The 26,678-nt window shown below is 43.1% G+C and overlaps 1 long non-coding RNA gene across 2 annotated transcripts in view; it reads right to left on the bottom strand.

Annotated features, from left to right (window-relative positions):
- LOC112545137 (uncharacterized) overlaps positions 1-26,678 on the bottom strand; it is a 70,504-nt gene that overhangs the window by 26,185 nt on the left and 17,641 nt on the right. The gene's annotated exons all lie outside the window — the stretch shown is intronic.

The raw sequence follows: 26,678 nt of genomic DNA, 5'->3' as shown, positions 1-26,678 counted from the left end.
ATGGATCCAACTGCAGGCATTCCACCACTCAAGGCATGTCTACATTCCTCTTATTTCAAGCGGAACATACACACTATCAAACCCTTTATTTAGAAATAAGGGACTGGTTATGTCCAAATAACTCCTGGTTCAGAAGCCAGACACAAATAAAGACCAGAGGTTGATTAAGATATTATATTTTATTAAACATTTAGGAAGAAACTGTTTGACATGTTTGCCATCAGCTTCTTCTGTATAAAATGAAGCCGCTCTGTCTCGTGGTGCATTCCTTCTGTCCTATCTACTTCTGCTGCTGCTACTTTATACAGTGCTCCCAGTAACTGGATTAAATCCTGACAGGTCTATCTACTTGTGGAGCAACACGCAGCAAAGCGGATTCATCCCAGGTATGACTCCACCAGAGTCAACAGAGCTATATTTAGCTTACTGTGTTTTAATCTAGCTAGTGACCCTTCCACCCCACTTAACAGAGACTTTGTTACACTTTTTCTATCTGTGATCTTTATAATTTGAGAGAAAATGTCTTAATTATGTTTCTACTCAATGCTATGGTAGCTGAAGCTTAAGAAAGCCAAGTGAACAGCCAAGGTCAGAGCAAGGGAATCAGTATGAGAGCTGAAATAAACTGATCTGCTAATGCTCAGTCTGTTCTTGTGTTGCATTCTTCTGTGCTATTACCTTATTCAAAAGACTGTTTGCTCTCACTGGATTTAATACAAAGCCTGGAATACCATTTCATGCACTTTGGGAGCCAATTACATGTAAGTAGGGGGTATTAAAATATTTATTACACATATTAACCAAAACTCCAACCCACATTTCTGATGTTGACACTTTCTGCAAATACTAAGAAATGGCGAACTTGTTGGCATTAGAGGTTTAGCAAAGCTCTTAAACTCATTTTCATATTAACTAAATAAGTGGTTCCTAAAATAATGTCTTTCGGTGATGAAAAACTCTGAACAATTGTTTTTCCATTTGATCAGAGAGCTTTCTGTTTATCACAATCAAAAGGAGAAGCAGCACTTGACAAACACACACATCCAAGTGCATTTAAAGGCAATGTTTGTACTTGTTTTCTGAGACTGAGAATGTAGCACAGGGATCACAGTTTGCATCACAAGAAATGGAGTGGAAACCTTGTGGAGAATTTAGGAGGTCCTCCCCTGGGAAATGCCTGAAGCCTCTTGCTGTGTGATGCAATGTGGTTGGTTCAAACAGCAGAACATCAGTAGAGATGTAAGTCCCAGGGACAAGTAATCTGGAGGCAGCATCCATCTAAGGGATGAACTGCCCTGAGAGCAAGGAAATTATCCCAACACTAGTTTCAAGGCAGTAGGAGAATGGTAACAAGAGGCTCCTGGGCGGCCCCCATTAGACAGAACTACTCAGAGTGAGTACTTCTATGCACATTCTTTGAAAACCCAGCAGGCATGTGGGTTCTGTATTGGCACCAACAATCATGAGGGGTGATTTGGTCAGCACAAGTGAGGAGGGACCGCCACCATAGAGGGGAAATAATGGCAAAAGTAGCAAAATTACATATGACCAGCACGTCAAATATAGATTTCTTAATCCGTTCAGTCAGGAAATATCATAGATCTCTCAAAATCTTGTTAGTTCTCTCTTCCCCCTCCTTAACGCTTCCACAGAGAGCAGTCCCAGACATACAGTACACTATAATAAATGCAGAGTGGTAACAGAGTTGCTGCCATGTCCTCAGAACACCTCCATAAAACACTCCTTTGCGCTGATCACTACAAAAAACAAACAAAAAAGGTTCAGCAACAATTAACTGCTCTGCTGTGACCGCTGCTTATGCTGAGCCATATCATCTTACATGCCTTGTGGTCCTCCATCTGTTTTAGCCACCTACTGTCTCATGACTTATAGGTTGTAGGTACTCTGAGGGCAGAGACTATCTCTTTGCTTTGTGTTTTGTACAATACTTGCTATCAGGGTACAGTCGTCTCAGCATTGTGACTATTATGCTTTTGTACTATAGCAATCAAATCTGTGCTACAGGAAGCTGCTGAACAATCTGAGTACAACACAATTCAGTGGAGGCATGACAGTGATGCCATCATAGGATTGCCAACCCTGCTGGTTTCACAAGGAGTCTCCTGGAGGCTACTGCAGCCAAATCGGAGAGATTTTTGGCTGCTAAAAGTGCAGCAACTCTGCTGGGCAAAGGGCCTGTCTGCCCTGGCCCCACATCATTCCTGGAAGCGGCTGGCATGTCCCTGCAACCCCAGGCGGGGGGGGGGGGGGAGGGAGGCTGCACATGCTGCCACTTTCCCAAGCGCCAATTCCATGGCTTCCATTTGCCAGGAACAGGGAACTACAGCTAATGGGAGCTGTGGGGGCACTGCTTGCAGGGAGGGGCTGCACACAGAGCCACATGCTGGCTGCTTGTGAAAGCGCCATGGGGCCAGGGCAGGCAGGGAGGCTGCCTTAGCCCTGCTGCACAGTTGGCCAGGAATCTCCTGACACAAGCACTGCCCAGCCAGACTCACACCGGTCATCTCCTCCCACATGCCCCCTAATCCCTTGCCCCAGCCTGGTGAAAGTGAGTCAAGATGGGAGAGAGCAAGCAACAGAGAGGTGGGGGATGGAGTGAGTGAGGTGGGGCTTTGGGGAACGGGTGGGGCAAGAGTGGGTGGGTTAGTGTGATTAGATAGTTGACAACCCTTTCCCATCATGCCATCAGATTTAAAGAGCATAAACCATACACAGGACTGAGTCTCACTCTGCATTCTACAATTGATTCTTTACACATGCTGAAAGGAGATTGTTTTTGTAGGAAAAACACAAATGTGGGCTGTATAGATTGTGGAACTTAGTTCCTTGCCAGAAGAGAACACAGACCTTGCCACAGTGCACTTGTAGGCAGCCAGACCTAGCAGTCAGAGCCAGAGTCTGCAGTCACAAGGCACAAGCCAGCCATAGACTCATCGACTCATAGACTTTAAGGTCAGAAGAGACCATTATGATCATCTAGTCTGACCCCCTGCACGGTGCAGGCCACAGAATCTCACCCACCCCCTCCTAGAATAATCCTCTCACCTATATCTCAGATATTGAAGCCTTCAAATACTTTGAAGGCCCCAAGATGCAGAGAATCCTCCAGCTGTGATCTGTACCCCATGCTACAGAGGAAGGCGAAAAACCTCCAGGGCCTCTGCCAATCTACCCTGGAGGAAAATTCCTTCCCGACCCCAAATATGGTGATCAGCTAAACCCTGAGCAAGGGGGGGGAAGACTCATCAGCCAGACACACAGAAAGTTCTCTATAGTAACTCCTATCATCCTTCCACTGACGTATTTCCCACTGATAATGAATGGTCAATTAGTTACCAAGATCATGTTATCTCATCAAACCATCCCCTTCATAAACCCATCAGCTACGTCTACACTGGCCCCTTTTCCGGAAGGGGCATGTTAATTTCAGAAGCCCTAAGAGGGAAATCCGCGGGGGATTTAAATATCCCCGCGGCATTTAAATAAAAATGTCCGCAGCTTTTTTCCGGCTTTTTTAAAAGCCGGAAAAGAGCGTCTACACTGGCCCCGATCCTCCGGAAAAAGCGCCTACTTTGAATAAGATCCTCCGGAAAAGGGCGCTTTTTCCGGAGGATCGGGGCCAGTGTAGACGCTCTTTTCCGGCTTTTAAAAAAGCCGGAAAAAGCGGCGGACATTTTTATTTAAATGCCGCGGGGGATATTTAAATCCCCCGTGGATTTCCCTATTACGGCTTCTGAAATTAACATGCCCCTTCCGGAAAAGGGGCCAGTATAGACGTAGCCATCTAGTTTAATCTTGAAGCCAGATAGATCTTTTGCCCCCACTACTTCCCTTGGAAGGCCATTCCAGAACCTCACTCCTCTAATGGTTAGAAACCTTCATCTAATCTCAAGTCTAAACTTCCTTCTAGCCAGCTTATATCCATTTGTTCTTGTGTCCACATTGGTATTAAGCTTAAATAATTCCTCTCCCTCCCTGATATTTATCCCTCTAATATATTTAAAGAGTGCGATCATGTCCTCCCCTCAGCCTTCTTTTGGTTAAGGTAAACAAGCCAAATTCCTTGAGTCTCCTTTCGTAAGACAGGTTTTCCATTCCTCGGATCATCCTAGTGGCCCTTCTTTGTACCTGTTCCAGTTTGAATTCATCCTTCTTAAACATGGAAGACCAGAACTGCACACAGTATTCCAAATGAGGTCTCACCAATGCCTTGTATAATGGCACTAACACCTCCTTATCCCTACTGGAAATATCTCGCCTAATACATCCCAAGACCGTATTAGCCTTTTTCACGGCCATGTCACAATGGCGGCTCATAGTCATCCTATAATCAACCAGGACTCAAAGGTCCTTCTTCTCCTACGTTACTTCCAACTGATGTGTCCCCAGCTTATAACTAAAATTCTTGTTATTAATCCCTAAATGCATAACCTTACACTTCTCACTATTAAATTTCATCCTATTGCTATCACTCCAATTTACAAGATCATCCAGATCTTCCTGTATGATATCCCGATCCTTTTCTGAATTGGCAATAGCTCCCAACTTTGTGTCATCCGCAAATTTTATCAGGACACTTCCACTTTTGGTGCCAAGGTCAGCAATAAAAAGATTAAATAAAATTGGCCCCAAAACTGATCCCTGAGGAACTACGCTAGTAACTTTCCTCCAACCTGACAGTTCACCTTTCAGTATGACCCGCTGTAGTCTCCCCTTTAACCAGTTGCTTATCCACCTCTCAACTTTCATATTAATCCCTATCTTTTCCAATTTAACCAATAATTCCCCATGTGGTACTGTATCAAATGCCTTACTAAAGTCGAGGTAGATTAGATCCGCTGCATTTCCTTTATCTAAAAAATCTGTTACTTTCTCAACAAAGGAGATCAGGTTGGTTTGGCACGATCTACCTTTTGTAAAACCATGTTGTAATTTGTCCCAATTGCCATTAGCCTCAATGTCTCTAACTACTTTCTCCTTCAACATTTTTTCCAAGATCTTACATACTACAGATGTCAAACTAACAGGCCTATAGTTACCCGGGTCGCTTTTTTTCCCCCTTTCTTAAAAATAGGGACTATATTAGCAATTCTCTAGTCAAATGGTACAACCCCTGAGTTTAGAGATTTATTAAAAAATTTTGCTAATGGACTTGCAAGTTCATGTGCCAGTTCCTTTAATATTCTTGGATGAAGATTATCTGGGCCCCCTGATTTACTCCCATTAAGCTGTTCAAGTTTGGCTTTTACCTCTGATATGGTAATATCTGTCTCCATATCCTTAGTCCCATTTGTTATGCTACCATTATCCCTGAGCTCTTCATTAGCCTCATTAAAGACTGAAGCAAAGTATTTGTTTAGATATTGGGCCATTCCTAGATTATCCTTAACCTCTTCTCCATCCTTAGTAATTAGCGGTCCTACTTCTTCTTTTTTTGTTTTTTCCTATTTATATGGCTATAAAACCATTTATTATTGGTTTTAATTCCCTTCGCAAGGTCCAACTCTACCTGACTTTTAGCCTCTCTCACTTTGTCCCTACATGCTCTAACCTCAATAAGGTAGCTTTCTTTACTGATCCCTCCCATTTTCCACTTCTTATATGCTTTCTGCTTTTTCTTAATCACCTCTCATAGGGTATGTCTACACTACCCCGCTAGTTCGAACTAGCGGGGGTAATGTAGTCATCCGCAGTTGCAAATGAAGCCCGGAATTTGAATTTCCCGGGCTTCATTTGCATGAAGCCGGCCGGCGCCATTTTTAAATGCTGGCTAGTTCGGACCCCGTGCTGCGCGGCTACACGCGGCATGGACTAGCTAGTTCGGATTAGGCTTCTAATCCGAACTAGCTGTACGTGGAACGAGGTGTACAGCTAGTTTGGATTAGAAGCCTAATCCTAACTAGCCAGCATTTAAAAATGGCGCCAGCTTCATGCAAATGAAGCCCGGGAAATTCAAATCCCGTGCTTCATTTGCAACTGCGGATGACTACATTACCCCCGCTAGTTCGAACTAGTGGGGTAGTGTAGACATACCCTAAGATGCTTCCTCATCCAGCTTGGTCTAACATACCTGCCTATATATTTTTTCCCTTTTCTTGGGATACAGGCTTCTGACAGCTTCCGCAACTTTAACTTAAAATAATCCCATGCCTCCTCCACCTCAAGATCCATAATTTCTTTAGTCCAGTCAACTTCCCTAACTAATTTCCTTTATTTATTAAAGTTAGCCCTTTTGAAATCAAAAACCCTAGTCTCAGATTTATTTTTGTTTATCCTTCCATTTAGTTTGAACTGAATTAGCTCATGATCACTCGAGCCAAGGTTGTCTCCTACAACCATTTCATCTATAAGGTCCTCGCTACTCACCAAAACCAAATCTAAAATAGCATCCCCCCTTGTTGGTTCAGCAACTACTTGATGAAGAAATTCATCAGTTATCACATCTAGGAAAATCTGGGCCCTATTATTATTACTAGAACTTGTTCTCCAGTCTATATCTGGAAAGTTGAAATCTCCCATGATTACACAGTTTCCATGAGTATTTACTTCATTAAAAACATTAAAGAGGTCTCTATCCATATCCAAATTGGATCCTGGTGGTCTATAACATACCCCAAGTACTATCCCAGGGGAGGATCTGATAGTTTTCTTTCCCAATGTGATTTTTGCCCAAACAGACTCTGTCTTCTCCATTCCATCACTTTTTATTTCTTTACAATCTACCTCATCTTTGATATACAATGCGACTCCACCACCTTTACCCTTATTTCTGTCTTTCCTAAACAGCACATACCCTTCAATACCTGTACTCCAGTCATGCCTAGTATTCCACCATGTTTCTGTTATTCCTATAATATCTGGTTTCACTTCCTGGACCAATAGCTCTAGTTCCTCCTTTTTGTTACCTGGGCTCCTCACATTGTTGTACAAACATCTTAATTTTTGCTGTTTGGCCTCATTCACATTCTTTACCCAAATTTGGCACGGACGTTGTACCTCCAATATGACCTATTAGACTAGTATCCACCCTACCCTTCCTCATGTTCATTCTCCTACCCCCAGCTATATCCTTTCTTACTTCGTTTTCCTCATGTCAGAATCCTGGAAGGTCTGAAGGAAGGAGCTCAGGAACCAAAATGCAGATGCCAAGAGTCAAGCCATGTTGAGATTCCAGGAAATAAAACTGGGGGAGCAGGTAGCACAAGGCCCATAATCAGAATCCCAGACAGGGGGAGCGAGAAGGGGGCAAATGGGCAGCTCTCTCGGGGCCTAGCAATTCCAAAGGGCCCAGGGCTCCAGGCTGCCACCACCACCTCTGCAGCAGTGGCCAGAGCCCCAGAACCTTTAAACCACTGCCCTGGAGCCCCCCAAGGCACAGTCTAGGCATTGCTGGGGGTTCAGTGGGGGAGGCTAGTCCTGCTATCCTTACAGGGTGGGCCAGAGCCAAGCTCCCCTTCACCTTGCCCAGAGTCCGGTGAAGTCTGCTGCCAGCCCTGCCCTTGATTCAAAGCAGGGTGAAGCCCAATTGTCAAAGAGGTTCCTGCTCCTGCTTAAGTAGGGCCAGCAGGTCAATCAGGGACTCTACCCATTGGACTTCTTGAGTGGTGCCTCGCGCTGGGGCTGCACTTTCTGGTCCCAAGTAAGTTATTGTCAGTATGTTGCCATGTGGAGGGTTAGTACAGCTGTTCCGATGAACGTTATGAGCCCGGGTTTGAGATGTGTGGGTCATGGTTGATTAAAATAAATGGCAAGCTTTGTTTCCTTTAGGCAGAGTTGTGTTGCATTTGATTTCTATCAAATTAGTAACGTTCACCCAGAAAGCTACTAAGGGACCCCAGTACAAGGAAAGAGAGAAGAACTGTGACATTTATATCAGTTATACAAATAACATCACGTAATTGCCACAGTTTTAGAGCCACTGAAGTGCACCAGCAGCTTTACATCATTGTGACTTAATGCACAGATAACAGACAAGTTTCAACACAAGCAACACCTGTCTCTACAATTCCTCTTATGCTTCTTCAGAGGCTGTGATTGTACACCTTACATTGCACCTGGGCAATAGTTAGTTCAAATCAATCTGTTTCCACCAATACCAATATGTTTCCCAGGGACTAACTACTTACAGCCCCTTTGGTCCTGCAATCACTTTTAACTCCACAGAGCAGAGTTTTCAAGCTGTATTTTACCCATTTAATGCTGTAGGGCTTTAATTGCATGAAAACAGGTGTTCTGCTCATATTCATCCCCCAAGTAACTAAACTACAATTGTTAAAACCTACATTAAAAAGACATGATTAGCATACAGCACAATACAGTTTTTAAAACAGTAAGACAGAGCCTTGGAGCTGAACAGAGTGGGAGCTGAGCATTTTCAAACCTATAAACCAATACATTAACAGAACATGAACTAAAAGAGAAATCTGATTACACCAAATTGCCAGACAGATGCCAAGAATGTTATCATCATAGTTAACAAACATTTACTAACTTCATATCTTTGCTCTAAAAGCCATTTCATTTTTTAAAAACAACTATTTTTCCTCCAACTTCAGGGTATAGCTGGCCCACCAGGATGCCAGGCATGTTACAAGCAAGCTAGACTTACAGACCAGGGATGTTAAATATCGGTTAACTGCAAAGTCAATTAATCTCATGAATTCATATCAGGGTATGTCTACGCTACCCTGCTAGTTCGAACTAGCGGGGTAATGTAGGCATACCGCACTTGCAAATGAAGCCCGGGATTTGAATTTCCCGGGCTTCATTTGCATAAACGGGGAGCCGCCATTTTTAAATCCCCGCTTGTTCGAACCCCGTGTAACGCGGCTACACGGGGCTCGAACTAGGTAGTTCGGACTAGTTTCCTGGAACGAGGTGTACCGGTAGTTCGGAATAGGAATCCTAGTCCGAACTACCTAGTTCGAGCCCCGTGTAGCCGCGCTACACGGGGTTCGAACAAGCGGGGATTTAAAAATGGCGGCTCCCCGCTTATGCAAATGAAGCCCGGGAAATTCAAATCCCAGGCTTCATTTGCAAGTGCGGTATGCCTACATTACCCCGCTAGTTCGAACTAGCGGGGTAGTGTAGACATACCCTCAGTTACTCAACTATTGATAGAGGCAGCAGCTCAGAGTGCCAGGCAGGAGCTGGTCTGCAAGGGGAGCCAGTTTAAAAACCAGCTCCCCTCACAGACTAGATGCCTGTTGCCCCGTGCTGCTGCCTCTGATACAGCAGCCCTGTCCGGGTGAAGGAGGACTGAGCTCCTAGACCCAGTGCAAGACGGAGCTGAGCTGGGCTGCCTGCTCGCCTGGTTCTTAATACACTTTAAATGCAGAGCTGCAGCAGGGGTAGTTTCCAGATCCAGTGAGAGCCAGGACTAAGCCAGGCTGCTGACCAACCAGCTAAAAAATGTATTGGCAAGGGTGGGGGAGAAATGCTTCTATGGCATTAACCTATAAGCTTTTGCATAATGATTATTCAGTTAATTGACTACACGATTACATCCCTGTTCCAGACACTGGTTAACATACCACATTATCCTAGCACAGGCAAGGCATTAAAGAATCCATGAAATTATTTTGATGCATGAGAAGATCATGAACCAGGTTAACCAAAAACTACCACAACCCAGCCAGGCTCGGACACCCAATTGTGTAGTACATCTTTATCTTCTTTGGAAAATATGGATTGTAGATGCAAATCAAGTTATGCACTTTTAAGTTCCTGCACTTGGATTAGAAGTGGATAGTGAAGAGAATAGAGTTAAGGGCAAAAGGCAAAATTCCCAGTTCCCAGCCTGACGATGTATCCTCACACCTTCGTAAGTCTCAATGTTTTCTGATAAGAGTAGAATCTTCTGAAAGAAATGATGATTCATGTGCACCACAAAAATATATAATGCATTTACAGACTGAGAATTAAGTTTCAACAATGTGTCTGTAAAGGAATTCCTGAAGGCATCATGCCTTAGGTAGCCATAGTGCTTCCTAAAGTGCAACTGGATCACTGCCACTGCAATACATTCAATGGGGAATAACCTGTACTCTGTATAGATTCTTATATTGTTCTCATCACTTTAGTATCTGCTTCCCTCCCCAAGAGCCACTTCTGAGCCTGGGGGTGGACTATGGCTGTGGCTCCTCCCACCCACTTGGGGAATTCAAGTGCTATGAGAAGAAATTATCATGTAAAGTTTTCATGGAGTTAAAAGTATGCAGTTGATCTAGATCCCAGAAGTTTCTTTCACAAAAAGGCAACACAACAGCAATATCACTAGAAGAGTGTCATTGGCACAGTATCTGTAGATTTTAGATTCTATTAAGCTAGCTATTTGAGTGCACTAGATCCTTTGCAGCAAGTCATGCTCAAAATAGTAATGACACATTTACTTATAAATGACTTTGGCTTTTTTTTTTAATTACACATTAAGTTTGATAGAAGGTAGATGTTATATGCTGGTTATACCAACTACTTGTAATGTATTATTAAAACATAATACAAGATGGCTTCTTTTTATGGCGCTAAAGCATTTTCTTTGAATTATATGTAAACCTCAAAATTACCTGCAGCTCTGTGTGTTTTTATTATAGCTGGAATAACCCTTATTATTTGAAACATTCTATAGCTCATCTTTCAGGAATTCTAAAAAAAGTCCCTAGACAGACAAATACTACCCGTATGTGACACAGGGCATGATTCCTGAATACTGACTTTTTCTTGGAGCTCCTGTAAGGATTGTCATTTGATGAAGACTCAGTTATACTTGAATCATAAAATACTAAAACTGGAAGGGACCGTGAGATATCAAGTCCAGTCTCCTCCAGGGGGTCCTCATGGCAGTACCAAGCACCATCAAGATCATCCCTGGTAGAGGTTTGTCTAACCTGCCCTTAAATATCTCCGGTGATGGAGATTTCACAGCCTCCCTAGGCAATTTATTCCAGTGTTTAACCACCCTGACCATTAGGACGTTTTTCCTAATGTCCAACCTAAACCTCCCTTGCTACAGTTTAAGCCCATTGCTTCTTGTCCTATCCTCAGAGGCCAAGGAGAACAATTTTTCTCCCTCCTCCTTGTGACTCCTTTTAGATACTTGAAACCTCTATCATGTCCCCTCTCAGTCTTTTTCTTTCCAAACTAAACAAGCCCAGTTCCTTCAGTCTTCCCTCATAGCTCATGTTTTCTAGTCCTTTAATCACTTTTGTTGCTCATTTCTGGACCGTCTCCAATTTCTCCACATCTTTCTTGAAATGTGGTGCCCAGAATTGGACACACTATTCCAACTGAGACCTAATCAGTGCAGAGTAGAGCAGAAGAATTACTTCTCGTGTCTTGCTCACAACATTCTTGTTAATTCATCCCAGAATCATGTTTCCTTTTTTGGAACAGTTAGATCATATTTAGCTTGTGGTCCACTATGACCCCTAGAGCTCTTTCTGCCATACTCCTTCCTAGACAGTCACTTCCCATTCTGTATGTGTGAAACTGATTGTTCCTTCCTAAGTGGAGTACAAGTAGTTTGTCCTTATTAAACTTCATCCTATTTACCTTAGACCATTTCTCCAGTTTGTCCAGATCATTTTGAATTATGACCCTACCCTCCAGCCAGTTATGCACACACCTTATAGTAGCTCCATCTAAATTGTATTTCCCTAGGGGTACGTCTACACTACAACGTTAATTCGAACTAACTTAGTTCGAATTAGTTAATTCGAACTAAGCTAATTTGAACTAACGGATCTAGACTAAAAAACTAGTTCGAATTAGCGTTTTGCTAATTCGAACTAGCATGTCCACACATAGTGGACCCTGAACTGGGCTTAAGGATGGCCGGAAGCAGTGCCGGCAGGGCATCAGAGGAGGACTTAGAGCGTGGAGATACCCACACTGGGCACATCACACCACTCGGCCATCAGCCCGGATGCACGTGCCGCAGGCTGCCATCTGGGGAGAGGAGGTAATTGGGGGGCTGCAGGAGAGCTTCCACCCCCAGAAGCCCGCAGAGCCAGCCCAGTCCTCCCCATCGGGGGCTCGTGCCCCAGTCCTCCCTCACCTCCTTCCACTTACCCTTCCCTAGCCCCTCTTCTTGATGTACAAAATAAAGGACACGTGTGTTCAAAAATAGAAACTCTGTTTATTTAACAAAACTCGGGGAAACTGGGAAAAGGAGGTGGGAGAGGGGAAGAGAGAGGGTGGGAGAGGGGAGGGGGAAAACTGGGAGGAGGGAGCTGAAAGGGGGAAGCAAGGGAAAGGAGGGGGTGGGGAAACTGAAGGATCAGGGGTGGGGGTCTCGCCAGGCCAACCGCCTCCCAGCACGGCGAGGGAAGGGGCCTCGGCGTCCCCGGGGGAATGGGGTGGAGGGTGTGGACATTGAGGAAGAGGTTGTGGGGGTTGAGGAGGGAGAGGTGGGAGGGGGAGCAGGAGTGGGAGGAGGGACAGCAGTTGGGGGGGCAGCAGGTGCAGGACCAGCACGGGGCACCATGCTCTGCAGCAGGAGCTGCAGGTTGGTGCTCAGCCCTCGGAGCTCAGCCAGCAGCTCGTGGCGGACCTGCAGGTCTTCCCTCATCCAGGCCTGTAGTGTGCAGTGCACGGCTCGCAGGGCCCCCAGGTGCTGGTCCCGGTACTCCTGCTCCGTGCTGGCGGTCCGGAGCAGGCCGCGGGTGCGGGAGCATGTCCCGGGCGGGGTGGTGCGCCCTGCACGAGCAGCTGGTGCAGCTGTAGAGAAAGAAGAGAAGTGGTCAGTTCTCCCTGGGGACGCAGAGGATGATGCCCAGCCCCCTCCCCAACTCCGCAACGTGAGGGTGACCATGTCCTGCACCGTCACAGCCGCTGTGCTTGTACAGAGGCCATGGTCAGGATGTCTGGCTCTCCCCGGGACTGGGAGCTGCCCCAAGACCGCACCCATGTCCCTGTGCCATGTATAGTGTGGCCGGGGCGGTGGGGGGGGAAGGGGAGATGTCCCCTGCCTCCATGTAGAGGGGACATGTGAAGGGAAATCATCCTGCTGGGTCCTGCCCCGGGGTCGGGAGCATGTCATGTCTCTTTGCACAAGCATGTGCCCATTGGGCAATGGCCCCTGGGTGTCACGCAGCTGGAGCCACCTGCCCAAGGGTGGCATGGCACGTGCTCGCACGTGCACAGGTGTCTGCGTGATCCGTGGAAGGCATGGCCCACGCGCGCGGTCTCTGGTCTCCCTCCCACCTCCCCCCCCGAACTACTTAATTCAAACTACTTACCCGGTACGGTCTCCCTGGACGACCCTGCTGGAACTGCTGGCAGTGGCCCTTCTGGTGCGCCCAGGTCAGAGCCCTCTGGTCCCGGCTCGATGTCCCCCGGGCTGGCATGGACCGCCCTGCCCCCCAATAGTTGGTGGAGGGCAGTGAAGTAGGGGCAGGTGGCAGCCCCTGCAGCGGCGCCGCCCCTTGTGGCCCTGGCGTACCCCTGCCGCAGCTGTTTCACCTTAATGCGCACCTGCTCCTGGGTGCGCCTGTGTCCCCTGCTGGCCATGGCGGCTGCTATGCGGCCATAGACGGCCGCATTCCTCCTCCTAGTGCGGAGATCATGGACGTTGGAGGCCTGCCCCCAAACCTCAATGAGGTCCATGACCTCCGCACTAGACCAGGAGGCCGCGCGCCGTCTACGGCCCCTGGCTGGCCCCTGGGTGCTTGGGGACTGGGCAGGGGACGTCTCGCTGCCACTGGCTGACTGGCTCATCATGCAGCCACTGGCTCAGGGGCAGAGACTGCTGGCAGGGCTGGCTGCCTCTAGTGCCGTCTGGCCAGAGTCTACCCCTTTAAGGGCCCGGGGCTGGGGGAGAGGAGAAGAGTTTTCCTGGTTGTGCCCAGAGAGGCCACCAGGGGGAACCTGGGAAGGGCTAGCCTCCCACTAGTTCGAACTAAAGGGCTACACAGCCCTTAGTTCGAACTAGCTAGTTCGAACTAGGCTTAATCTTCGTAAAATGAGGTTTACCTCGTTCGAACTAAGCGCTCCGTTAGTTCGAATTAAGTTCGAACTAACGGAGCGCTAGTGTAGCGCCTAGGAAAGTTAGTTCGAACTAACGTCCGTTAGTTCGAACTAACTTTGTAGTGTAGACATAAACTAGTTTATTAATAGGAAGGTCATGCAAGACAGTATCAAATGCCTTAATAAAGTCTAGATATACCATCAGCCACCACTTCTCCCTTATCCACAAGACTTGTTAGTCTATCAAAGAAAGCTATCAAATCGGTTTGACATGATTTGTTTTTACAAATCCATGCTGGCTGCTACCTATCACCTTATTTTCTTCCAGATGTTTGCAGGTGGATTCCTTAATTACCTATTCCATTTTCCTTCCTGGCACAGCACTTAAACTGACTGGTCTGTAGTTTCCTATGTTGTTTTTATTTCCCTTTTTATAGATAGGCACTATATTTTCCATTTTGCAGTCTTCTGGAGCCTCTCCCAACTTCCATGATTTTTCAAAGACAATAGTGAAAGACTCCCAGATTTACTTTCTACTTGAATATCAACCTCACCTCAAAAAGGAAGGAGCCATATCTTCACACATGCAGTAATGGTTATGTGTATGGATTTAGCATTTAGTGGATTTGGAAACCAATAGAGTAACTATTAGTCATCTGTATAATCATTTATTTTGGTAATAGAAGAACTTACCCTAACTAAATATTACATTTCTTATTATGACATATATTCTTCTTTTGATACTTTGTATTATATTCCTCCACAGAATGACCTGCTCAGGAGACTTGTAAGTACACTAACTTTTGTCTGGTTTTATTTATGAAGTCTATATTATGTGTATAAAACCATGAATACAAAATTCAGTAAATAAAAAGATCATAGCAAATATTGACATGGAACATAATCACTCTAAATCCACAGCAGTTTTCCCTGTCATGGGCATAAAACAAAGTTCTGTTCAAGTTTTAAAAGAAATTCTAGCTCATCTCAAGAGGAGGTAATATTCCATGATCTATAGTAGAATAAGTGAGGAGAATCCCTGGATTCTCGCCCAGGAGATACCTTTGTGTCAGGACTGGAGCATATAAATAGGTTGATATGGGGACACTTAAACATGTCTGTCCGTGTCAGACATCTGTATCACTAAACAGGATTTCAGCTTCCAGAATTACTCCTTTTGAAAGCACTATATTCACTTTTAAGAGAGTCATGCACAGGCTTAACTAGATTGTATTTAGAACTAGATCAGCCCAAAAAACCCCCAAAAATTACTTTCAGTATTTGAATGGAAGTAATTAAATAACAGTGTAGATCAGTTTCTTGTTACCAAGGAATGTTGCTCCCTATTAATATGCACTGAGCAGAGACAGTTGCATTGAAATCAGAGTAAATATCTCTGCCATGATATCTAGTCAGAAACTATATTTTCAGCTGGCTGGGAAAATGTAATACAGCTATGGGGCATCACCACCTGGATAATAAAGGGAAACATTAGGGCCACCCCAAAAATATAACTCATTTGGAATTACCATAACAGCACAAGAACATATTCAGCCAGCCAAGGCATCAAAACTTTCTCATCCTTCTGGTTCTAAAAAGAACAGCTTCCTAGGCATTGCAATAATATCTATAGTACAGTGAGTTCATTACAGCCTAAGCAAAGCTTGCAAGCTCTGAAAAGCAAATGTAAATATATATATTTTTAGGGGTGAGGAAGAAGAGTGTGGAAAAAGTTCTAACCCTATTTCCATGAGGACTTGATAGTTAACTGTGTAAGTTTACTTAGGTTTATTGTTGCTATATTAATGCCTCCCAAAGACTTGCAAGCATTACACTAATCAGGTTGGTTTCAACATCCCAAACCTTTCTGGGACCTGATCAGGTAATACAATTGGAAACCAAATGAGGCAATATGATTGGAATCCTATCCAGTTTTGGTCAGAGTTTAGGTGTGGTTATAATAAAACCAAAATTGTACAAGCTATTTCCATGACTTCTTGAGTCTGGTGGGAATTTTGCAAGATCTACTGATCTGAGAGCGTGCTGGCCATATTCAAGGCAAAATTGAAAAACAGGTCCTTTCTTAACCAAGTCCACAGAGAGAAGTTTATATCCAGGGATTCAAATCTGAATACCCACACCTCAAGGGAGATAAAGGTTTCAAAATCAAAACTTTGAATCTGAATAATCTCCAATAAAGGATTCCCGTTTCTGCCCCAACTGAAATAAATATCAAAACAGCAACTGACTTCAGTGAGAGCAGGATTAGGCTCACAAGTAAAAGCTACTAATTGTATGACTATAGAGAGTACGCACTTGTCCCTCACTCATTAGGTAATAGGAGCATATACTAAGAAAGGGCAAAAAAGGAATATGAACTTCAGAAATGTGTAAAGGTCTAGCTATAGTTGTGTATCATGGCCTTGCCAGTTAAAAAGCGAGAGGAAATATTTGATTTCTGTGCTAAGCAAGAACTTTTGGCTGCATCTGGCATTGGACCATATAAACATTTTGAACTTCCAGTTTCCTTATTGAAGAGGGTTTGTACTTTAATTTCCTATTACTCTCTTTCAAGTTAAACACATGTACACTCACCTTTAAATCTTGAAGATATATTTTAATTTATTCTCTGAATATTTTAAGGTCAATTAATTCCATGGATGTTGCAAACACTGCATTTTCTTTATTCCAGCTGCTGTTCTAATCATGTTCATTAACAGGATTACTTTTACCTGCCACCTAATGTTGTACATTAAATTAATAAATCTTCTGCTCACTATCTGAGCTGAGTGGACAAATAAAATGAATTACCCAATTCTATGATTTTCCACATGAGTCTAGAACTATTCCATTATGTCATTCTATCAAGGGAATGAACTATATAAAGATGACAAAATGAAAAATGTATGCATATATATTTTATTTTAAAGGGTATTGTTCACACAACCCCTTTCCTGTTATAAGGCGGTTTTTCCTTGTTGTAGTGGAAATCTCATAGAAATATTAGCTTTCATTGTTTATTATAGCTGTCAATCATTCATATACTGTGCATGTTTATAGACATTATTTCCTGCTCATATTTTTAGGAAACACCAACAAAGTGAAAGAAAATACATCATGCCATCCTACTGATTGACTGTATAGATTATATTCTAGAAAGGCGTGCTGCAAAAATAACGTGCACTTGTACTATTTCCATGTAGTTCTAATTTAATTTTTAAAAGGCTTTGAACTTCTGCCAATAGCACATGTGTACTGAAGATAAAATGTAACTGTAATTAATCCAATCATTTCTGAATTAGTGTTAATTTAACCCAGTAGATTATGCTTTGTTTTACATGCAATTTTGTTGATCCTATCATATATCAGAGAGGTCCCAAATCAAACTAAAACCCAAAATTGGAATTAAAATAGGGAATCCTATTTCTCCTTCTCTATAGCATCTGTTTCTCCAAAGAAAGAATGGCATGTCATCAAGGGCGGTTCTTTAATAAGAGACTGATAAAATGACACCTGAAAAAACTGTGAAGATTTAGCAGTGAGGTTCAACAGAGCGTCTACCAACAGAGTCAATTGCACACTGGTCAGTCACAGATTAAATATGTCAAAATAAAAGAAGAAAATGGGATCTTCATACCAGACATACACTGTTAGTGCAGTAATCTGCCAGTCTAGTAAACATTAATGCTTGTACTTTATTGTGAGAGTTCCTTGGAGCACAATTGGGATTACTCATGATATTAATGTTAAATGCATCCACATGTGCTTGCAGGATCGGGGCCTGACTACTCAGTCCCCCTTTGTTTTCAAAAGAATACTAAAATGGTTCAAAACAATTCATTGTATTGCAATGGCAACCAAACAGTTAAGAACTATTAGGACTAAATCCATTCTAATACAATTCTGAAAATGCCGGACTAATTCAGATACTTGTTCTGGCCTATCTTATTAGTGTCAGGCTGCTTTATTTTTCTATTGAATGATGGTCACAGACAGCTTTCACTGCCATTTCAAGCATATAAAGGTTTTATGAACACACGTTCCTTCATTATACTCCCATTATCAGCATGTTTTGGAGTTAACAGGAAGGCCTAGATTCATAAATGATGTCATTTGTTCACATGGACACCAAGCAAAGTTCAACTGTAGTTCAGCCTTAGTTATGGACTCATTAATAGACACTTTACATAAAGTGCTACCATGTTCTCTTTCATATCCCCCCCCCACCTTTTTTTTTTTTTTTTTTTTTTTGCAGCTGAGAATAATTAACTGTTCCTTTGTGAATGTCATTTGTTCTCAAGGAATTAAATGCCACCTTATTTCCCAGAACAAGAATTCAACTGTCATAATTATAGCTTCATTTCATGAGAAAAAAATCATAATTTATTACAGATTGTTGAGCATGTGTGATAGGTTTAAATGTCTTTGAAAGTAAATTGTAGCATGTCATGAAGGGCTTTTGCCATTGCTGTAATTGATTTATAATTTTGCATTTAAAATTAACAACATTCACCCATTGTTCTTATATAATAAAAGACTCTGGCAGGGAATTTAGAAGTGTGTGTTCAGCTCAGGTCACCACAGTATTGTTATCTTAATAATAAATTTAAAATAGTTAAAAAAAATTAAAATTATACAGAAAGGGACATTGAGGTCAACACCAGTACTAAAAATATAAGCTTGAGGCCAATACCACCACTAAAAATATAAGCTTGCAATTTTAAGCAGTGTTAAAAAATGAAATCTCTGTGGCCTTGAAAAAAAGAGATTTAAGAGGGCATTTACTTGAATTACATTAACTTTAAAGTAGCCTTAGTTATTTGTGTTTTAATGTAAAGACTGTAATTTAACACCTCCACCCCACAAAAAAAAATAAAAATAGACAATTCAGAGTTATTGTTGAACCACTGGGACACATTCTGCACTCATATACACCTGTTTAAAGCCAAAGTCATTCTGTGGAATTACTCTGTGGGTACATCTACACAGCAGCGTTATTTTGGAGAAACTGGCGTTATTCGAAATAACAGTGCACGTCTACACTACAAGCCTTTATTTCAAAATAACTTCAAGCTGGAGGACTTCTTACTCTGACTCATAGTATCCCTCATTTCATGAGGAGCAAGGGAAGTTGAAGGAAGTGTGTTCTTCCTTTAACTTCCTGCTGTGTATATCGCACCAAAAGCCGAATAAACTATATTGACTTAAGCTACGCAATTGACGAGGCTGAAGTTGTGTAGTTTAATTCAACTTGAGCCCTGCTATGTAGACAAACCCTGTAGGTACACTGATACAACTGAAAAGAATTTGGCCTACCATTTTTACCATCTCATTATGGCAAAATATAGCTGTGCATTTGTATCCTTTCTATAATTCCTAAACTTACCCTGAGAAACTGAAATCACAGGCTTTGTCTACACTTGCACCCTCTTTTGAGAGAGGGATGCAAATGAAGACATTCGAAATTGCAAATGAAGCCGGGATTTAAATATCCCACACTTCATTTGCATATTCACATTATGGCGCTATTTCAAAATAACAGACGCTGTTATTTTGAGAGAAAACCCTTCTCTCGAAATAACTGGTAAACCTCATTGTATGAGGAATAAGGGTTATTTCGAGAGAAGGATTTTCTTTCGAAATAACCGCATCATAACAATGTCTTATTTTGAAATAGCACTATTTCAAAATAACGCTATAATGCGAATATGTAAATGAAGCATGGGATATTTAAATCCCAGCTTCATTTGCAATTTCGAATGTCTTCATTTGAATCCCTCTCTCGAAAGAGGGTGCAAGTGTAGACATATCCACAATATCGTCACTTTGCCCTGAACAATCCTATAATATTACACACTGTTACATGTCTAATGAATCCATCCTAGAAGTGGCTGTGTTTCTGTGGTGGCTACAATAATATGGGCAGAATTCTGATTTTTATTGTGCTCAAGTACGTAGGAGTAACTCTACTCGGTCAAACTGAATGTTCATGGAATGAAATGGATAGCTAAATCTGGGCCACTCATTAGACAGCATTTATTTTGCCATTTACAAGCACAGGCATTTATTCGGACCTCAGCAGTTTAATACCAGCATAACGCCATTAACATCAATTGGTTTCACACCTCACTTATACTAGTGTAAACAAAAACAAAATTAGTTCTTAACTCAGTATTCCTTGTACACCTATATGAGTAGAGTGCTATTGCTCAGTTTTTCTAGCTGTAAAAAAGAGATGAAGTGATTTATTTGGCAGAGGCCACAGAAAAAATATAGGATTATAATTCAAGACTTACTGAAGCCCACAAGCACAAGCAATTAGATCCCAATGTCTTCCCAATGTCTCTGTATGCTCCATAGCACCCTAATGGAGGTACAAAAGGAATGGCTTATTTATATATTGTCTTTAAAGAAGGTTGACTGACTCTGCCATAACACTTAGAATCTTCTGGAATTCATCAGTTAAGGGGAGCCAGTCTGGCAGCAGACAGCCATGCCTCCAGCCTGAAGCGAATGATGATCATCATTCAACCATTGGTCCCCCTCACCCAAAAAAGAAACTTCTATTCTCTGCTTCCTCAGTTGCCTGTAATTCTCTAGTGCCTTGATAAAACATTCCACTTTCTAAGTTTGCTTGGAATGCTGGGGTTGCGTCATTCTTAACAGTTTCATTGTTTAAGAAAAAAAATAAGATAAACGTGGGTTTGTATTTTGCAGTTTTTCTTGCACATTGAAACAAAGCAGATGATTTAGCATCAGAATGGGTTTCTAGAAGGAAAGCCTAAAACTATAAAGTGAACCTCAGTTTTAGCACAGTTTAAATATTTAAATAGAAAGAGAGCTCTGTGGCCGATGGTTTCTCAAAAGGCGTCGCCTTTCCTGAGGCTGCTCGCAATATGCAATGCGCACTCTGTGCAATCGTTTGGGAGTCACACATTATCCCCTCCTAGAATGCACCAGAGAAGAGCAAGGCCATGCTACCATCTCCTCTGTAACTCCCTTCTGGACAATTCGCCTGCCAAGTGTTTTTGCTCAGAGGGCATTGGGCCTGGAACAAGTTGGGGAAGATTTCTTGTGTCCCATGCCACCTATACCTTCTTGTAAGAATAAATCTCAATCTACCCCCAGGCATGAAGGGGTAGAGTAAACGGAGCAACACAAATCTAGGACATGAGCTTGTCTTTGGGGTGCAAGGGAAGTCAAAGAACAAGAGAAGGGTTTGGTCCTGCACAGAGTACAATAATTTTTTCCACAGCCTACGCTAGATGGAACAAGAAATTGCACATTCATGATTCTGAAAAAGTGTCTAAGACTGTTGAGAAATTGTTTGAAGACAGTTCATGCTAGTGAAAATATCATCCTGTGATGCTGGCATGGTCAGTATCAGCCTGGTTTACTTGCCATGCAAGTACCAACCATGCAAGATTTATTTGCTTTGGGCATGTCTACCTTATGTTTCCAACTTTCCAAAGAGTTTCTTTTGTATCACTACTGGATTATACAGGACAAGGATAGCATAGTTCTATTGTATAAATACAGATTTTAGAGAATGGAATCTGACATAGCTCTGAACCCTTTCACCACATTAGAAGAACTATTTCCTTTGACTTTCTTCACATTTGTAAACCATGTGCAGATTTTCTTCATTCATCTTATCTACCCATACAGCAGAGCATCTTTTTGCTCACTGAAAAACCTATAGCAGCTTGGTGAAAGTTATAGCAGGCTGAGCAAGCCAATTCAAACACTACTCTGGTTCTCATTCACCACTCCCTTCACTGTGTGCTTCCAGGAGTGTTGGCAATCTCCTGTGCCAGGTGGCGTAAAGTTAAAGTGTATGTACAGAGGGAAGGAGGGGAGAGAGGGAAATATTTCCTGTTTACAATCAAGCCACTTGATTGCACCCCCACACAGCTGCCAGAGATGCCAATCATGGAAACAGGCATCCACAGCTGCAACCAATAGAAAAATATAGCCTGCTACAAAGGGAAGAGTACAGAGAAGGAAGGAGCAGCAGAAAGGTCTGGGATACCAGAGGGTGACAGCCCTGCACCACACTGCTTTCAAGAAAAGAGCCAGGAGATAGCAAGCCCTAAAATTGAGGACTGGTAGACTGAATTGGAGAGGAAAATCCAGGAGCTGTCCTAACTGAGAAAAATTAAGGAGGGTCAGTCAGGACAAACACAGACCCCTCCAAAGACTGCACTGAGAGATGATGAAAGTCACTATGAGCTCCTTGCAACATTGCAGAATTGCTTCAGTAAAGGGCTACCCTGACTCACCTGTAGCATGACTTCTCTAGCAAGGCACCAAGCTCATGGTATGTCCACACAGCAATATCATTTTGAAATAACTTAGTCCACATCTACAGAGCAGGCAGTTATTTCAAAATAATGTTGAAATACTGTCAAGCTAGAGGACTTCGTACTCCAACTCCTGTAACCCTCATTATATGAGGAATAAGGGAAGTCAAAGGAAGAATGCTCTGTTGCAAAATAAGTGCTATGTAGAAGCTTCCAATTTTGAAATAAGCTATGCAAATTGAGCTAAGCCCTGCTGTCTAGATGCACTCTCAGGCTATGTCTACATTCATGGCTTCTTGTGCCAGAAATATGCAAATGAGGCTAAGCATGGAATATTGCTGAGCCTCATTTGCATACCTAATGAGCCACCATTTTTGCAGAAGAGGTTCTTGCACCAGAAAAATGGTGGCTCATTAGGTATGCAAAGGAGGCTCAGCAATATTTCATGCTTAGTCTCATTTGCATATTTCTGGCACAAGAAGCCATGAGTGTAGACATAGCCTCACTGTTTTGTCCTTTAGCCATGTGGGGGCCTGGTGTGAATGAGTCCCATTCCACAATTCTTATTCCTCATTTGAGGGATATTTTTCCCAGTATTTTACAAGGTGGGCTACAATAGCCCTCTTCAAACAAACCAAAGAAACACAACACACAAAGAACATTCCTCTTCTTGCCTCCTGGCTAGGGCATTACACACACACACACACACACACCCTCTAATTCTAGCACTTATAAAGTCAATTGGCTTGGTTGCTTTCCCCCCCAAAGGGAGGAAAGCTCCCTTCCAGCTAGAAGCCTTTTCTCTTTGCTATTAGTAGCCTGCTGCAGCTTGTCACCCCATCTCTCTCTCTCACCAGAAGAGGGGTTTTTAAAGATCACAGGCAGCCTTCAATTGGACTTAGGTGTCCCTAATTGACCTGAACTGCAACAACCTCTTTTCAGTTCCTGGGGAAAGGGGTAACTCTCTCACTTGTTATTTTTTCCTGCTGTCCCACATACTTAACTTGTGTGTATAAGGCTCAATGGATCCTCCCCATAGGCTTGTGCCCACCCACTTCCCTGGAACCCAAAATGACCCTCTCTTTACAGCTCTCCAGTCTGACTTTATGAAGTTTCCTTTTGCCTTTCTGGCTGTGTCTAGACTGCATCCCTTTTTCGGAAAAGGGATGCAAATTAGACATATCGCAATTGTAAATGAAGCAGGGATTTAAATCCCCCCCGCTTCATTAGCATAAAAACGGCTGCCGCTTTTTTCCAGCTCGGAGCTTTGCTGGAAAAAAGCGCCAGTCTAGGCGCGGATCTTTCGGAAAATAAAGCCTTTTCTGAAAGCTCCTTTACCCCTCATTTTAAGAGGAATAAGGGATCTTTCGGAAAAGGCTTTATTTCCCGAAAGATCCGCGTCTAGACTGGCGCTTTTCTCCGGCAAAGCTCCGAGCCGGAAAAAAGAGGCAGCCATTTTTATGCTAATGAAGCGGGGGGGATTTAAATCCCCACTTCATTTGCAATTGCAATGTGTCTAATTTGCATCCCTTTTATGAAAAAGGAATGCAGTTTAGACACAGCCTTTTTGTTACTAGCCATGCCCTTCCCCTACCTGGTTAAAGCCCAAGACTATCTACTGGCAGTTAAACCCAACTATTTCAAACTCTGAATTGATTTAAGCTTACTTTATCTTTGTATGCCCATTTTCTAAACAAATTTTCATCTAGTGGATGTCACATCAGACTGTCCCACTCCTGAGCACAAACAAGGCAATGAACAGAAGCTGGAAATCTGGATCAAAACTACACAGGGTTTGTACTCATTTTTTTTCCAGAGCTCGATCAAGTACCATTCTTAGAGGATATGTTTAGAAGTTGTTACTGAGGCTCATATTTTTGTCACTCCTGTTCTCGTGATTTAGACACCTGGATAGTTTTGTTTTCCACATAGTAATGGCACTAGCTCAATAGCCGTTTCTAATATTTTACTACCAATGGCACTCAGATGCTTTGGTGGTGATCCAGTATGGCTTAAGCATCTGAATACAGAAAGAAATGTAATTAGTCAATTTTTAATGGTAGCAAACCAAGGGTATGTCTACACCAGTGGTCCCCAATGCGGTGCCCGCGGGCGCCATGGCGCCCGCCGGGGCATTTGTGCGCGCCCGCCGACAACCTGGGCCGGCCCCGCCGCCGGCGCGCAGCGCACTGGAGGCGCCAGCCCCAGGCGTGCGACACGCACCGGTGCCTGGTGCGCGGCGCTCGGGCGGCCCCAGTGCCAGGGTACATTTGGGCGCGCTGCACCGGTGCTGGCCCCAGGCGCGCGGCTCGGGCGGCGGCGCCGGCCCTGGGCCCACGGCACTAGGCGCTCGGGTGGCCTCGGCCCCAGCGCACATGCCGGCGCCGGGTGCAAGGGCATCCCCACCCCTGGCGTGCCCCAGGATACGCGGCCCCGCCCCCGGGCGCCCAGCGCATGAGTGGCCCCGCTCCCAGGCGCCCGGGAGCCTCTTCAGGTTGGGGACCACTGGTCTACACTGCCACCCTAGTTCGAACTAGGGTGGCTAATGTGGAACGAGGTATACTGGTAGTTTGAATTAGAGAGCCTAATTCAAACTACCTACTCCGTGCCGCATGTAGCCGCGGGAACAGAGTCCGCACTAACGGGGATTTAAAAATGGAGGCGCCCGGCAAGATGCAAATGAAGCCCAGGATATTTAAATCCCAGGCTTCATTTGCAACTTTGAATGCCTACATTAGCCACCCTAGTTCGAACTAGGGTGGCAGTGTAGACATACCCCAAAATATTTAAGTTAATTCTGTGTCCTTTGAGCATTATAAAGGGTGAGGGTACTGACTATAAACTGGACCAAAATCAACAAAATAATTAAGTAATACACAAAATTTACCAAATAGAAAAAGCTTTTACCCACAACAAAACTGGATGAGATTCAAACCAGGTACCTAAAAGTGAAGCTTGGATTGCCTGTGTCATCCAAGACCTAGTGCTCGCATTTTTGGAGCTCTACTACCTTGATAAGAGTTTTATAATGGATTAGATTTATGGGGTTTTCACACTCTAAAATAAATAACATACATAACAGCAGGATCTACATTTTATACCAATTTTATGAACCATATTCTTTGTTCTTTTATTTCACACGATTTTTTTGCAACTTGTCATTCAACAAGGGATTTATTATTATTATTTCCCTTTTGTCTAGAGAGACAATGTAGTGTGATGGGACATTGGTTTTGTAGTGATCAAAAATCATCTTCTAGATAGCCATAAAAATTCATTTCAATTTGATCAACCTCAGGCAAAGGTTATCACCTACTCTAGCTTATGCTTATTTTAATAGTAACAAGTGACTTTTTTAATCTTCAGTAATATGAAATTACTGTCATTTGAAAGAAGTGTTTAGGTTCCTTGACCAGAAGAGGCATTTAACTGTGTCATGTGTGATGTATGACACGTTTAATTGCTCTATGCAGCTATTCAAAAAGCATTCAGAAGTAATCATTTAGCATTAATATCCTGGGGCACTTCGAGGTCACAGTACATTAAATACTAATTCAAACTGGTTCAAGAATGCATTTTTCATATAGAGAGTAACATAATTCTTTTAGAATAAAAGTGATAGTGGCTCAGAGACAGGGTGATCTACATATCTATCAGTGGTATTGTTGTAAAAGTAGCAAGTCAGACATTTTTCTCATCATAACTCAAACTTGTGATGAATAAATATAGTCATGTCTAAAATAGCTTCTGTAGCAATTTGTTTTATAATGTATTTTTAACGCAAAACATTTGGTCCATCTTTTGTTATTTTCCTACCGATCAACCTGCCTGTTATCTTTTCCTGGACAGACCATCAACTAGTAATTCTAACTGGTCTGTAGATAGTTGTAGGTGTTGAGTTTCCATACGAAAAAGCACCCCCAAAAATTAAATACTTTTAGCCTAGATTATGGAATATGGCAAGAAAGCATAGATAATTCCTCTGAAGGAGGTAGCGGTGTATGTATGTGTATGTTTTCTCTGTGCATGTTTTCTCTGTGCATAATACATCAATCTCTCTATTTTAAGAATGCCATACACCGACAAATTAAACACCAGGTATATGCATTAGAAAGTGCTGTTCGGTGTAAAATATATTCAGTGCGGCTACTTTATTATCCTTACAATACACAAGGGCTGTGTCTAGACTGGCCAGTTTTTCCGGAAAATCAGACGCTTTTCCGGAAAAACTTGCCAGCTGTCTACACTGGTCGCTTGAATTTCCGCAAAAGCACTGACTTCCTACTGTAAGAAATCAGTGGAAATACTATGCTGAAATACTATGCTGCTCCTGTTCGGGCAAAAGTCCCTTTTGTGCAAAACTTTTGCACAAAAGGGCCAGTGTAGAGC

The sequence above is a fragment of the Pelodiscus sinensis genome, chromosome 2 (assembly GCF_049634645.1).
Source record: "Pelodiscus sinensis isolate JC-2024 chromosome 2, ASM4963464v1, whole genome shotgun sequence".
In the NCBI taxonomy this organism is placed as follows: Eukaryota; Metazoa; Chordata; order Testudines; family Trionychidae; genus Pelodiscus; species Pelodiscus sinensis.
The sequence above is the reverse complement of the archived record's forward strand: the minus strand, read 5'-3'. Positions and strand labels throughout refer to the sequence as shown.